This window comes from Meles meles, chromosome 3 (genome assembly GCF_922984935.1).
Source record: "Meles meles chromosome 3, mMelMel3.1 paternal haplotype, whole genome shotgun sequence".
Lineage (NCBI taxonomy): Eukaryota > Metazoa > Chordata > Mammalia > Carnivora > Mustelidae > Meles > Meles meles.
The window spans coordinates 17,390,516-17,407,276 of record NC_060068.1 but is presented as its reverse complement, the minus strand read 5'-3'; positions in this window follow the sequence as shown (position 1 = coordinate 17,407,276).

Genomic DNA, 16,761 nt, shown 5'->3' with positions numbered 1-16,761 from the left:
TCAAAATAAGTTTCTACCAAAGAAACAGTGTAACCTAATAAACAAAACTAAGTCATTTCCTAGTTTATGTTATTCAATAGCAAACCAAAAAGATCATTTTGGAAGTGATAATTGCTAACCATGTTTAATTACTGAATTTCTTCCTGGAAACAGCACATTGATATTTTGTACCTTCCAGGTATTCTTTGCAGACTTGAGTTTATACAAAAGCCACCTCCAAGAAATTAATATTATTTAAAAAATAAAATATATTGCCTTCAATTACCAGCTATTTGTAATTGTAAACCAAAGTAAGTGACTTCATAAGTGGTTCTGTAATGTGGGAACCAAGTTTTGTGAAAGTCGAGCATGAATCAGGAAGCCTGGGAGATTCAGGAGAGCAGGAGCTCAACGGCTGCTGCTTCCCAATCAATCTCCAGTACGTAGAGCAGTTCAATAGATACTAGTTCTCCCAGCTGGGAAAGGATGTGTATGCATCATATATATGTATTTTATGTATTTATTTTTCTTTATTTTGAACTTGTCCCCAAAGATGTGCAAGGAGCAAAGTCAAGAGCCAGAAAAGGTCACCACAGGGGGGTTGCAGAACCAGAAGGAAGCAGGACAGAGAGGAGTGCAGAGAGAGAAAAGCAGTTGGAAGGTCGCCCCTCAGCTCGGACAGCAGTGTGGGAGTGGGAAAGGGTCTGGCAGGAAGCTGACAAGACTCCTGGGATTCCTTCCCATAGAACAAATAAAGAGAGCGATCACTTAGGAAAAGAGCAACAGCCATGTCCCTCCCATATGCAAGCTCAATAGTCCTGCTGGCAAGTAGCAAAGTAAGTCCAGCTGAGCAAGAGCTCTGGGGTGGGAGGAGAGCAGCAGGTGCCACAGGGACACGAGCCCTGGGAGAGTCATGGAGGCTCCTGAGAACCCATTATAGGAGACCCTAAGCCCCCCAGCAAGGACCATGGCCAGTGGCTCCCCAGGATGGGCCTCTGAGCTGCCGTGGCCAGGTCTCACACTGCTAGGCCTGTGGCCTTGAGTGGCTTGGCTGGAGTGAGGAGGACAACGTGGCTGGTGACATGAATGTGCACTGGACTAAGCATTCACGAATGATGTCAGAGACTGGGACACTGCTGGACAAGGGTTCTGGACATAGCCTTAAGGGGCCCCCAGGGCAAGGGGATGGTGGGAATGGGGTCATCACCCATTCCTTCTCTCTCTTTCCTACTGGTGCACCAGGTTCACTATGCCTTTGCTGCCCAAATTGTTGCCTCCTTAGGTATGGTGGGTGTCCCCTGCTGATAGGAGTCCTGTCATCCCAGGTACAGGTCAGGGATCAGGTAGGAACTCTGGGGGGTCTCAAATGAACCTCAGGAAAGAATGGCTTGCAGTGGACATTTGGATTTGTTTCATATCAGGGCAGGTATCTCCCATCTTCCTCTTCTCCCCATGGAGACAAACTTCATGCACAGCAGGACAGGGATCCGACCTACTCCCAGGAGCAATTCATTATCCCACCCACCAGTTTCTCCATGATCCAACCCCCAAGTTCTCATCAGTGCCCAAACCTGATCAGAGGAAATGCTCAAAGGGAAAGTGGATTTCCCTAGTAACTGAGGGCTTAAAATAACTCACACCCCACACCAGAATCTGCACCAGGGATGCACTAGCAAAAACATCAAATCCTGTCCTCTATGGAGATGGGATGAGCAAGAAGAGAAAGAAACTCAGTACACCTGGGCCAGCACCACAGTTACCTGTCTGATTGGTGCAAGCATTTTCTAGTGGTGGGAGAACTATCTTAGGGTTGTCCTCTACCTTTTACAGCCCCTAGTCACTGATTAAAGTTCATGGAATGTGCTTTCCCTCATCTATGCCTTTATCGACTTGAAGACATTATAATTCTATATATAACTTCAGGTGAAAAAATGAATAAATCGAAGGTCTTGTCATTATTACTGCTGAGAATACTGCCTGTCATAACCAGATGCAGTCAGTCTGGTGAGTGGAGGAGACAGAGCCACTTCCATGCGCAGGACTCATACTTCAGAGTTGTTTGGTCGCCGATAGGTTTGCCACTATCTTCTGGTTGGAGCTATTGTAGAAAGTGCTGGGGACAAGCTCCAGTTTCAGTCCTTATCTGAAATAAGTGGAGCGGGGCATCTGCTGGTGTTCTCTAGATCCCGATCTTAACTTAAAAAAAGGGTAAAGTGGCAAACAGGGGGTAGTGATTGGAGTCTGTTCCTGGGTCTTGGTAATAGAGACTATGAATACTTTGGACCCTTCACCAGATGCTAAAAATGCAAACTTCACTTGGTCCTCCTGGAACCCTATAATCAGGAGAAAGGGTTGAAAGTGGAAAGATCTCTGTGGCATCCAAATGGATTGGATTCTGCTGTACTAAGTGGAATGTAATTTATAAGTAGAAAAGATGAGCTTAAAACGCTATTAAATGTATATACAACATCATTGTTCTCCATTCATGTGATTATGGACATCAGAGTTCTTTACATACTTAGATAATTGTGGACATTTCTCCTATAAACATTGGGGAAACAAGTGCCCCTTTGAATAACTATCCTTCTATCCTTTGGATAAATACATATTAGAGCAGTTGATGGGCCATAGGGTAGTTATATTTTTTATCTTTTACTTTATTTATTTGATAAAGACACCATGAGCGGGAAGAGGACGAAGCATAGTCACTGCTGAGCATGAAATCCATGGCATTGTTCAATCTGGGATCATGACCTGAGCCAAAGGCAGGTTTTTTAACTAACTGAGTCACTGAGTACTTGTTAGGATTACTTCTTGGGAGCCCTGAGTAGTTCTATTTTTGACATTTAGAGGAATCTCCATACCATTTCCAGAGTGTCTGTACCAACTGGCATTCAGACCAACACTGTAAGAAGGTTCTCCTTTCTCTTAATCCTCACCATCATGTGTTGTTTCCAATCTTACTAATTTTAGCCAGTCTGACCAGTGTAAGGTGCTATTTCATTGAGGTTTGATCTGTATTTCCGTGATGCTGAGTGATGTTGAACATTTTCTCATATGTCTGTTGGCCATTTGTTCATACACAATAGAATATTACTATACCATAAAAAGAATGACACATTGCCATTAGCAACAACATGGATGAAAATAGAGGTGTTGTTAGGTGAAATAAGTCCATAAGGGAAAGTGAAATATCTGATTATTTCACTCATATGGTATTTCGAAACACTATTTAGGAAAAAAAAGGGGGGAAGGAAATCTAGGGGAAGGAAAGGAAAAAATAATACAAAAGGAAGTCACAGAGGAAGGCAAACCATAAGAGACTCTTAACATTAGGGAAGAAACGGAGGGTTGCTGGAGGGAGAGGTCATTGGGGAAAAGGTAACTGTGTGATGGGCATTAAGGAGGGAGCTTGACATAATGAGCACTGGGTGTTATTTGCAAATTTTGATTCACTGAATTCTACCTCTGAAAGTAATAATACGTTATATTTGAAATTAAATAAATTAAATTTACAAAAAAGCTCTGCTGTTGTGTTTTCTTTCACATTTAAGGTACATTGGGGAGCTTATGTTGCTAATAGTTATTGAGGGTTGTGATGTTAACTAGATGTTGCTAGAAAATATTGCTATACCTTGACAATGAGCTCTCAATCTGTTTTCTAAGGAAGGATACTGGTGAGAAGGTGATCTTGTCAAGATACAATGAAGGAAAATTGAAGAATTGCCTCAATTTTCACCTTAAGGAGAAATAAGTGTATTTTTAAGTTCATGGCATGAATACAAGGTGAGCCCTACCACCTATGTATTTCATTGCAATACTTGTGTGAATTATGGTTTAAGTTACACTTAAATTTATCTTTACTTTTCCTAAGAAAATTGTCAATTGTGTAACAAATGATCTACTATGTATGCTCATACCTTCCTAGACCAACCACTAAAAACATGAGGTATCACTGCTTTCAGGACATAAAGCATGCAAAGCAAACCAACAGAATTATGTGACAAGGAACTAATAAGTGGGATTGGAGACTATGGCAATCTTTGCTAAAATGCCAACAGGTGAAGGAGTCAGTGCTCAGGGGTTTGTGGACTGACCAGAAGAGGACACAGAGTTGGGTTGTGGGCTGAGTCTTGAGGAGTGAACATTGAACAGATTCCCTGGGAGAATTAAGAACAGGCAGGGGAGCCTAGGACAGAGGAGGGAGCTTCATGCCTCTCAGGGAAAGATATGATTCATTTAGAGTGAAGGAAGATTATTTACAGTGTCTGGATTGAGACATGCAGTTATACATACTCTCTCACCAGGCCTTAATATACTGTTGAATTCTATTGGCTAGTATTTTGGTGAGAATTTTTGCATCTGTGTTCATCAAGGATATTGATCTGTAGTTCTCTTTTTTGGTGGGATCCTTGTCTGGTTTTGGGATCAAGGTGATGCTGACCTCATAAAATGAGTTTGGAAGTTTTCCTTCCATTTCTATTTTTTTGGGACAGTTTCAGGAGAATAGGAATTAGTTTTTCTTTAACTGTTTGGTATAATTCCCCTGGAAAGCCATCTGGCCCTGGGCTTTTGTTTGTTTGGAGATTTTCGATGACTCTTTCAGTCTCCTTACTGGTTATGAGTCTGTTCAGGTTTTCTATTTCTTCCTGGTTCAGTTGTGGTAGTTTACATGTCTCTAGGAATACATCCCTTTCTTCCAGATTGTCAAATTTGTTGGCGTAGAGTTGCTCATAATATGTTCTTATAATTGTCTGTATTTTTTGGTGTTAGTTGTGATCTCTCCTCTATCATTCATGAATTTATTTATTTGGGTCCTTTCTCTTTTCTTTTGGATAAGTCTGGCCAGGGGTTTTTCAATCTTATTCTTTCAAAGAACCAGCTTCTAGTTTTGTTGATTTGTTCTATTTTTTTTTTTTCATTTCTATTTCATTGGTTTCTGCTCTGATCTTTATGACTTCTCTTCTCCTGCTGGGTTAGGGTTTCTTTCTTGTTCTTTCTCCAGCTCCTTTAGCTGGAGGGTTAGGTTGTGTATTTGGGACCTTTCTTGAGAAAGGCTTGTACCACTATATATTTTCCTCTCAGGACTCCCTTTGCTGTGTCCCGCAGATTTTGAACCATTGTGTTTTCAATATCATTTGTTTCCATGAATTTTTTCAATTCTTCTTTAATTTCCTGGTTGACCCATTCATTCTTTAGAAGGATGCTTTTTAGTCTCCATGTGTTTGTGTTCTTTCCAAATTTCCTCTTGTGATTGAGTTCTAGCTTCAGAACATTGTGGTTCGAAAATATGCAGGGAATGATCCCAATCTTTTGATACTGGTTGAGACCTTTTTTATGACCCAGGATGTGATCTATTCTGGAGAAGGTTCCATGTGCACTAGAGAAGAATGTGTATTCTGTTGCTTTGGGATGAAATGTTCTGAATATATCTGCGATGTCCATCTGGTCCAGTGTGTCATTTAAAGTCTTTATTTCCTTGTTGGTCTTTTGCTTGGATGATCTGTCCATTTAAGTGAGGGGAGTGTTCAAGTCCCCTACTATTATTGTATTATTATTGATGTGTTTCTTTGATTTTCTTATTAATTGGTTTATAGAGGTGGCTGCTCCCATGTGAGAGGCATAGATATTTATAATTGTTAGATTTTCTTGTTGGACAGACCCTTTGAGTATCATATAGTGTCCTTCCTCTTCTCTTATTATAGGATTTGGCTTAAAATCTAATTGATCTGATATAAAGATTTCCACCCCAGCTTTCTTCTGATGTCCATTAGCATGGTAAATTGATTTCCACCCCCTCACATTAAATCTGGAGGTGTCTTTGGGTCTAAAATGAGTTTCTTGTAGGCAACATATATATGGGTTTTGTTTTTTTTTATCCATTCTGATATCCTGTGTCTTTTGATTGGGGCATTTAGCCCATTAACATTCAGGGTAACTATTGAGAGATATGAATTTAGTGCCATTGTATTGCCTGTAAGGTGACTATTACTGTATATCGTCTCTGTTTGTTTCTGATCTACTACTTTTAGGCTCTCTCTTTGCTTAGAGCACCCCTTTCAATATTTCCTGTAGAGCTGGTTTGGTGTTTGCAAATTCTTTCAGTTTTTGTTTTTCCTGGAAGCTTTTGATCTCTCCTTCTATTTTCAATGATAGCCTAGCTGGATAGAGTATTCTTGGCTGCATGTTTTTCTCATTGAGTGCTCTGAATATATCATGCCAGCTCTTTCTGGCCTGCCAGGTCTCTGTGGATAAGTCTGCTGCCAATCTAATATTTTTACCATTGTATGTTACAGCCTTCTTTTCTCGGGCTGCTTTCAGGATTTTCTCTTTGTCGCTAAGACTTGTAAATTTTACTATTAGGTGACGGGGTGTGGACCTATTCTTGTTGACTTTGAGGGGGGTTCTCTGCATCTCCTGGATTTTGATGCTTGTTCCCTTTGCCATATTAGGGAAATTCTCTCCAATAATTCTCTCCAATAGACCTTCTGCTCCCCTCTGTTTCTTCTTCTTCTGGAATCCCAATTATTCTAATGTGGTTTCGTCTTATGGTGTCACTTATCTCTCGAATTCTCCCCTCATGGTCCAGTAGCTGTTTGTCCCTCTTTTGCTCGGCTTCCTTATTCTCTGTCATTTGGTCTTCTATATCACTAATTCTTTCTTCTGCCTCATTGATCCTAGCAGTGAGAGCCTCCATTTTTGATTGCACCTCATTAATACCTTTTTTGATTTCAACTTGGTTAGATTTTAGTTCTTTAATTTCTCCAGAAAGGGCTTTAATATCTCCAGAGAGGGTTTCTCTAATATCTTCCATGCCTTTTTCGAGCCAAGCTAGAATGTTCAGAATCGTCATTCTGAACTCTTGATCTGACATATTACCAATGTCTGTGTTGATTAGGTCCCTAGCCTTCGGTACTGTCTCTTGTTCTTTTGCTTGTGGTGATTTTTTCCGCCTTGTCATTTTGTCCAGATAAGAGGATATGAAGGAGCAAATAAACTACTAAAAGGGTGGCAAAGACCCCAGAAAAATGTGCTGTAACCAAATCAGAAGAGATCCCAAATTTTTATATGTTTATAAAAGAAAAGAAAAGAATGGATGAATACCCAACTTTTGTAGCAACATGGACGGGACTTAGCTTTTATGGTTGTGTTATGAATGTCCACAAAAGTCTAGACTAACACAAAGGGATTTAGAGAAACAAATGAGTGAGCTGCTTTTAGGAAATCCAATTGAGGGGCGCCTGGGTGGCTCAGAGGGTTAAGCCTCTGCCTTCAGCTCAAGTCATGATCTCAGGGTCCTGGGATCGAGCCCTGCACTGGGCTCTCTACAGAAAGCCCACTTCCCCCTCTTTCTCTCTGCCTGCCTTCTTGACTACTTGTGATCTCTCTCTCTCTCTCTGTCAAATAAATAAAAATATTTTTTTAAAAAGGAAATCCTATTGAAAGTGCTAAAAATGCTGAAGAAAGTGTAAACAGAAGTCTATAAAAGATTAAGTTTCAAATGGGACTATGAGATTTAATGAGATCCAAACACCAATATATGGTAACTAGTAGCCAGCCTTATTTGTCGTTCACATTTTCTCTGAGACTATAATCTTTTCGTTTAGGAACATTGTGTTATACCAGTCTTGCCTTTATGTTATACCTTCTGTCTGAGCTGCCTCCCTGACTAGATGCTGGGAGAGAGTAAGACATAGAATCAGAATCTCAGGAAGAGAAAGACACTAGTACCTCATCTGGTTCTGTACCTTCCATTAAAGAAAATCCTTGAGTTCTAGAATCACTCATTACATTCTTAGGTGAATCCAAGTTTTCTTTTTACTGAGTTAGAAATCAGGTTGGTGACTGTCAGCAAGATTCCTAATTCTACCCAACATAGCCATCATAGGACATGTCTAATCTTCCTTCTGCCCAACATTTATTTAAATAAAAGTGAAAATACCATAAAACTGAAATAAACTATAATCAGTTGTTACCTCGATGAGATGACATTATTAGGTATCACCCCATAGCTGTACAATCATGACCTAATAATAATAAAAGTAACCACCATGTATTGAGTCAGTGAGCAACCACAAAATCCTGGACTAGGGATTTTACTTAGATTTTTTTCCCCTAATGTGTACATGAAACCAACAATGTGAAGCATTTGTGCAACCAACAGGGGAATTACTGTTATTCTCTAAGTTTGCCAGTTGACAGAGGTGCTGTCAGTTACTTTAGGGGCCCAACCTGACCCAGGTTCAGGTCTGACCATAAATCCTGGTTCCTTTACTATCTATGCTCCTTTATACAAATTGCAAGCACATGCCTTATTATTAACTGTATTATTCCTGGTAAAGTGCATTATGTAAATTCTGGGTCCTTTTAAAACAGTTGATCTTTGGGTTGTAGAAATAATCCAAATGATCCTCGCTTAGATAGTATAATTTTGGGGAAACTGTTTTAAATCAAGATCAAGAGGCAGATCACTAGAAGAGGCAGTTTTGTTAAGTCTCATCTCGCATGGGACAGAGTGGGAAGTTGTCTTGTCAGCAGTCAAGAAAGGATACATCAAGGCATCTTCATACTTCCCAAATCTTTAGTTGAGTCCAAGGAACATTTTATTGTAAGTTTTTGTGACTGTTTATTTCAGTGATTAAGAAGTATAATTAATAAATAAATGACAGAGATTTAGCACAAAGTTCATGTATAATATGCATGGTATATACAATATATTTATATGATATAGAGATATATATGACTTATCCAAGATATACTTATGTTTAGGTTTATATATATAATACTTTTTCATCACAAAGAAAAAAGTACAAATTCATAGTGGTAAATAGAAATGTTTACAGAAAAAAGTAGAAGTGTTTAAAAATAAATGTAATAATCACCTTTGCAGTATTCCCTTACACTCCCCCAGGTCTCTTGATAATTTGAGGAATATGCAAGTATTCTTTTCTTTGTCCTCATGTTTTTCTTTTTTCTATTTTTTATTCTTTCATTTTTATTTTTTTAGACTTTTTAAAAATGATTTTGTTTATTCATGAGTGACAGAGGAGGGAATTAACATCCAAAGTATAGGATAACTTGTTTAAATAAGAGGTGCCTTTTAAATTTACAGAGATTGATTATTTTTCAAAAACAGTTTTGCAATTCATACTTGCAAATCAATGGTGGACATGCCTTTTCTCCTCAAAATCACGGGATACCATAAAGTTTTTAAACTTTGGCTAATCTGTTGAGTGAAAAACTGTATGTCATTTAGGATGCAAATATTTTTAAAAATTTTATTTATTTATTTGACAGAGAGTGACACAGTGAGAGAGGGCACACAAGCAGGGGCAGAGGAAGGGGGAGAATCAGGCTCCCCACCAAGCTATGACCCTCAGGCAGGGCTTGATCCCAGGACTCTGGAATAATGACTTGAGCCAAAGGCAGACACTTAACAATTAAAGCACCCAGGTGCCCTCATGATGCATAATTTGGATGTCTAGTGATGCTGAAAATCTTTCTCTGTTTAAACATATGTTTATATGTTGAATTATAAAACTATATAATGTAATTATAAGGACCATTATATGTCCTTTGTGGCTTGTCTGTTAATATCCTTCACTAAATTTTCTATTGCTTTTTATTTTTTAGTTTACTCTTATTAATTAGAAGAACTTGTATATATTAAAAATATTATTTTGGGGGGCAACTAGATGGCTCATTCAGTTAAGTGCCGTGTCATGATGTCATGGTTGTGGGATCAAGCCCATTGTGGGGCACACAGTTCAGTGGTGAGTCTGTTTGAGATTCTTTCTCTCCATCTCTCTCTGCCCCTCCTCATATCTAAAATCAATACATATAATCTTTAAAAATTACTACCTTTTTGTTGGTCATATTCATTCAGAATAAATACTTTTCCCAATCTATTATCTTTTACATTTTTCATAGAAGTTTTGGCAAATAATTATTTTCTGTCATAAAATAGAGTTTGCTTAGGAAGATCCCTTCAGTATGTGTGATGGTTCATTTTATGTGTCATCATGACAAGGCTAAAGGATGTCCAGACACTAGCACAATATTATTTCTGCCTGTGTTTTTGAGGATTTCTCCAGAAGACATTTATGATAGGAGGAGTAAAGAAGATTACAGGTGGTCATCATCCAATCTGTTGAGGGCCTGAACAGAACAAAAAGGCAGGGGAAGGGCAACTTCTTTCTGTGCTTGAACTGAGACATCCATCTTCTCCTGCCCTTGGACTCCCTTGGGCATTCAGACTCAGCCCAGGGCTTAGAACAGCAGCCTGAATCTTTGGCCTTTGGACTCGGACTGAATTATACCACCACCTTTCCTGGATTTCCAGCTTGCAGATGCAGATTGTGGGCCTCCTTGCCTCCATAACTGCCTGAGCAGATTCCTATAACAAATCTCTTATAGATATTACTGTCTATACTTCTGGCTCTAGTTTTGTGGAGAATACTGACTACTACAGTCTGTTACAAATTTTTTTTCTCTAAAACAACTGTCATACTTTTTTATTGTGAAGTTTATTTTTATATTTTGAGACCAAGGCTAAGTTTCCTTTAATATCATTAGCACAAAGGTTGGCTTTATAGGACAAATTGAAATTCTTTCCATATTTTCCTATGACCTAGAAAGAAAGGGTAAAATATTTAAAATTTGGTAGAATCAGCTATAAAACCCACTGGAGTGAGGTCATCTGAAAGGTAGATTTTTAATTAATGGCCCATTCTGTGATTGTGTGTCCATGAAGATTATTCATCTCCTGGATCAAATTTCATAGTTTTCCTCAAGATTTCATTTGGTGTCTCACAGTTGCTCTTATATCTTAAATCCTTCTGATACCTTGTTTTCTATAAACCCACCTTTATGTACCTTCAGTTTATCTCTTTTTTAAAGTCATATGACAGATGATCTGTGCATTCCTAAACCTACTCATGGTTGTCTATCCCTTTAATTATATCCCTTGACATACACATTCTCTTTTACTGTGGCAAATTAGCAGGTGATGGAATGCCTGGCAGTTTCTTGCAGCTCTGAGTAAGCTGTAGACTCTAACCATTCTTTTATGGCTGGGGAGGATCCCACTCTGCTTTCTTTTTCTAAGGGGTTGCTACCATGTCCCAGATGACAGCCCTGGCCCTCAGCACTGCTTCCACCAGAGCTCATAAAGGTTTACACAGTTGAGTAGCCATTCTAATGATCACAAGAAATAGACATGTACTGCCTCTTATCCCAAGATCCAGTCATCTGAGATCACTCATGAAGTGTTCTCCTCAGACTGAAGAGAGACAAACCTTGTCCTTTGTTTCAGATCCCTTGGAGAAGGAAACCATGCCTTAAATTCCTTCCTCAGAAATCCCAGCAGGGTGGGAGCCTGCTTCCTCCTCTCTCTCTCTCTGCCTGCCTCTCTGCCTACTTGTAATCTCTATCTGTCAAATAAATAAATCTTAAAAAAAAAAAAGAAATCCCAGCAGGACTTGTGTCCTTGGACCCTCATGATTAACCAACAACATGCTTATCTGAGTCTATCACCTTCTCTAGAAAGAGGATATTGACAATGAAGTTGGAGTAGTGCTATGTGACCAGCATGCCATTGCCCTAGAATCCTGGAGGAATGACTTCAGTGTTTAGACATATCTTTGTAAGATAAAGAAGTCTTTTATGCTGTGTTGTTTTTTTTTTTTTTTTTTTTTTTTTTTTTTTTTTTTTTTTTTTTTTTCCCTTTAACACACTTTGGAATTAAATGCAACCAGATTTTAAGTGTTTGCCTCTTACAAGCATGGTATAATAAGAACTGGAAAAAAAAAGTGGATATTGTTCTTCAAGGAATTTTTAAAAGATTTTTATTTTATTTATTTGACAGTCAGAGATCACAAGTAGGCAGAGAGGCAGGCAGAGAGAGAGGGAGAAGCAGGCTCCCCACTGAGCAGAGAGTCTGATGTGGGGCTTAATTCTAGGACCCTGAGATCATGATCTGAGCCAAAGGCAGAGGCTTAACCCACAGAGTCACCCAGGTGCCCCTGCAAGGAATTTTAGAACTTCAAGGCTGACCCACTTGAATTTCAGTTTCTTCATAAGCTAAATTGTGTTTTGCTTTCCTGCTACATGTCTAATCATAATCATATGAGTATTTTTCTGCTCTTCTCCATGCAGATTGCCCCGTATGTGACATCTTTCCATCTGAAACTCCCCATGGGTTCAATCACCCTCTTGCAGAAGTGCCTCTCAACTTTTCCTAAGCATTGCTGGTGTGGTCGCAGCTGTCATTTCCTCAGCACCATTTGTAGACTGCTATTTTGTGGGAATTCGTATGGATTCTAAGTAAGAATTGAGCTCAAAAGACCAGCATATTTAGTTTTTAAAAGAAAAGGAAGTAATCGATCACTTCCTATTCTAATCCACTCTCTTTACGCCCCCCCCCACACTTCTCCCCATTCTACCCTCGCAGGAAGATATTTTTTTTTTTAGTTGTTATGATTTTTTATTACGTTCATTTAGCCATTAGTTTTTTTTTTTTACCCTTTTGAATTCTTTTTTTTTCCCTTTTTATTTATTTATTTATTTTTTTTCAGCGTAACAGTATTCATTCTTTTTGCACAACACCCAGTGCTCCATGCAAAACGTGCCCTCCCCATCACCCACCACCTGTTCCCCCAACCTCCCACCCCTGACCCTTCAAAACCCTCAGGTTGTTTTTCAGAGTCCATAGTCTCTTATGGATCGCCTCCCCTCCCCAATGTCCATAGCCCGCTCCCCCTCTCCCAATCCCACCTCCCCCCAGCAACCCCCAGTTTGTTTTGTGAGATTAAGAGTCATTTATGGTTTGTCTCCCTCCCAATCCCATCTTGTTTCATTTATTCTTCTCCTATCCCCCTACCCCCCCATGTTGCTTCTCCATGTCCTCATATCAGGGAGATCATATGATAGTTGTCTTTCTCCGATTGACTTATTTCACTAAGCATGATACGCTCTAGTTCCATCCACGTCGTCGCAAATGGCAAGATTTCATTTCTTTTGATGGCTGCATAGTATTCCATTGTGTATATATACCACATCTTCTTGATCCATTCATCTGTTGATGGACATCTAGGTTCTTTCCATAGTCTGGCTATTGTAGACATTGCTGCTATAAACATTCGGGTACACGTGCCCCTTCGGATCACTATGTTTGTATCTTTAGGGTAAATACCCAGTAGTGCAGTTGCTGGGTCATAGGGTAGGACCCAAATCAATAAAATCATGAATGAAAGAGGAGAGATCACAACTAACACCAAAGAAATACAGACAATTATAAGAACATACTATGAGCAACTCTACGCCAACAAATTGGCCAATCTGGAAGAAATGGATGCATTCTTAGAGACATATAAACTACCACAACTGAACCAGGAAGAAATAGAAAACCTGAACAGGCCCATAACCAGTAAGGAGATTGAAACAGTCATCAAAAATCTCCAAACAAACAAAAGCCCAGGGCCAGACGGCTTCCCAGGGGAATTCTACCAAACATTTAAAGAAGAACTCATTCCTATTCTCCTGAAACTGTTCCTAAAAATAGAAATGGAAGGAAAACTTCCAAACTCATTCTATGAGGCCAGCATCACCTTGATCCCAAAAACAGACAAGGATCCCACCAAAAAAGAGAACTACAGACCAATATCCTTGATGAACACAGACGCAAAAATTCTCGCCAAAATACTAGCCAATAGGATTCAACAGTACATTAAAAGGATTATTCACCACGATCAAGTGGGATTTATTCCAGGGCTGCAGGGTTGGTTCAACATCCGCAAATCAATCAATGTGATAGAACACATTAATAAAAGAAAGAACAAGAACCATATGATACTCTCAATAGATGCTGAAAAAGTATTTGACAAAGTACAGCATCCCTTCCTGATCAAAACTCTTCAAAGTGTAGGGATAGAGGGCACATACCTCAATATTATCAAAGCCATCTATGAAAAACCCACCGCAAATATTCTCAATGGAGAAAAACTGAAAGCTTTTCCATTAAGGTCAGGAACACGGCAGGGATGTCCATTATCACCACTGCTATTCAACATAGTATTAGAAGTCCTAGCCTCAGCAATCAGACAACAAAAAGAAATTAAAGGCATCCAAATTGGTAAAGAAGAAGTCAAACTATCACTCTTCGCAGATGATATGATACTATATGTGGAAAACCCAAAAGACTCCACTCCAAAACCTCTAGAACTTGTACAGGAATTCAGTAAAGTGTCAGGATATAAAATCAATGCACAGAAATCAGTTGCATTTCTGTACACCAACAACAAGACTGAAGAAAGAGAAATTAAGGAGTCAATCCCATTCACAATTGTACCCAAAACTATAAGATACCTAGGAATAAACCTAACCAAAGAGACTAAGAATCTATACACAGAAAATTATAAAGTACTCATGAAAGAAATTGAGGAAGACACCAAAAAATGGAAAAATGTTCCATGCTCCTGGATTGGAAGAATAAATATTGTGAAAATGTCTATGCTACCTAAAGCAATCTACACATTTAATGCAATCCCTATCAAAATACCATCCATTTTTTTCAAAGAAATGGAACAAATAATCCTAAAATTTATATGGAACCAGAAAAGACCTCGAATAGCCAAAGGAATATTGAAGAACAAAGTCAAAGTTGGTGGCATCACAATTCCGGACTTCAAGCTCTATTACAAAGCTGTCATCATCAAGACAGCATGGTACTGGCACAAAAACAGACACATAGACCAGTGGAACAGAATAGAGAGCCCAGAAATCGACCCTCAATTCTATGGCCAACTAATCTTCGACAAAGCAGGAAAGAATGTCCAATGGAAAAAAGACAGCCTCTTCAATAAATGGTGCTGGGAAAATTGGACAGCCACATGCAGAAAAATGAAATTGGACCACTTCCTTACACCACACACGAAAATAGACTCCAAATGGATGAAGGACCTCAATGGGAGAAAGGAATCCATCAAAATCCTTGAGGAGAACGCAGGCAGCAACCTCTTCGACCTCAGCCGTAGCAACATCTTCCTAGGAACAACGGCAAAGGCAAGGGAAGCAAGGGCGAAAATGAACTATTGGGATTTCATCAAGATCAAAAGCTTTTGCACAGCAAAGGAAACAGTTAACAAAACCAAAAGACAGCTGACAGAATGGGAGAAGATATTTGCAAACGACATATCAGATAAAGGGCTAGTATCCAAAATCTATAAGGAACTTAGCAAACTCAACACCCAAAGAACAAACAATCCAATCAAGAAATGGGCAGAGGACATGAACAGACATTTCTGCAAAGAAGACATCCAGATGGCCAACAGACACATGAAAAAGTGCTCCACGTCACTCGGCATCAGGGAAATACAAATCAAAACCACAATGAGATATCACCTCACACCAGTCAGAATGGCTAAAATTAACAAGTCAGGAAATGACAGATGCTGGAGAGGATGTGGAGAAAGGGGAACCCTCCTCCACTGTTGGTGGGAATGCAAGCTGGTGCAACCACTCTGGAAAACAGCATGGAGGTTCCTCAAAATGTTGAAAATAGGAAGATATTTTTACAGCTTGGAAATGGAATCAGATTTCCCAGCTGCACAATTAAATTGCAGTCAAAAATGCCACTTACCAGAATGCGTATAATACTAATAGTGCTGTAAGAAATAAGACACTTGATTTAAAAATGGCACACTTGTCTGTATCTTTAATGTGCATTCCTAATGAGTCCTATGGGGAGGCTGATTCAGAGGAAAATGCACATTAGCTCCTCCAAGTTTAATATACCACTGTATGCACTCAGGCCCTCTCTTCATTACCATTTGAATGCACTGTTTTCTTTGAGGTTTTGTGCAGGAAACAAATCCCTGTATATGGCACTCAGTTCTAGAATCTGACCGGTCTGCATTTGCCCTTTAGACAAAGGGTCAAAACAAAGTGCTCTGTGGTGCATTGATTTTCAATCTCTGGCTATTTTTGAAACTGTAATGCAGCCCATTTCCTTTTCCAAGGGACTTTAGGCAGTATACAGCATAGAGGTGGGTATAGCCAGGGTATTTGTTTGTTATTCTGAGCAGTGGCAGGCTATCTTTCTCACATGGATTCCAGATAAAAGAGGTTACTTTAACGTCCAGTAAAATAAAATATTACTTGGAATCTGGTTTCATTATATTGAGTCTACATCACTATCTGGACTTTGAAGTCTGAGACAGCCAGTTGCCTGAAATAAAAACCGAGAAAGCAGAAGTTTTATGTAACTCCTATCAAGATTATAATTTGACCTTTCATTAATTTTTGGTGTTTCTGGCATGCCATACTCCCACAGTCCTACAAACTTCCTGGTTTAATCTGAAGCAAATGAAATCAATAACATTAAAGATTCTGTGAACATTTTAAATGATTTCTTTCATCTATTTTCCCTCATTTTCAAGCATAATGTAATTTTAGCCTTTCAAAGAGGCTTAAATTATTGTAAAACAAATGTCTTTCTTATGACATAGCAGGTAGTTTTTACTCTTGAGTAATGAATCACAGTAGGATATGTTACTAAGGATGAAGTCATTTTAGAAAATACAAATGGTTATCATTTTGCAGATTTACAGAGTGAAACAGAAAGATAAGGCATACTTGAGGTGCGCAGATAGGCAAAATGATTATTTGTTCATAAGGTGGTGTTAAGAATAAATTACTAAGGTTAAGGAGAGCCAGGGTCACTGGAGGGCACGTGGCATATTAGAAAGCATTTGATATTAGAGTTCATTTCACCTGTCGATTTGT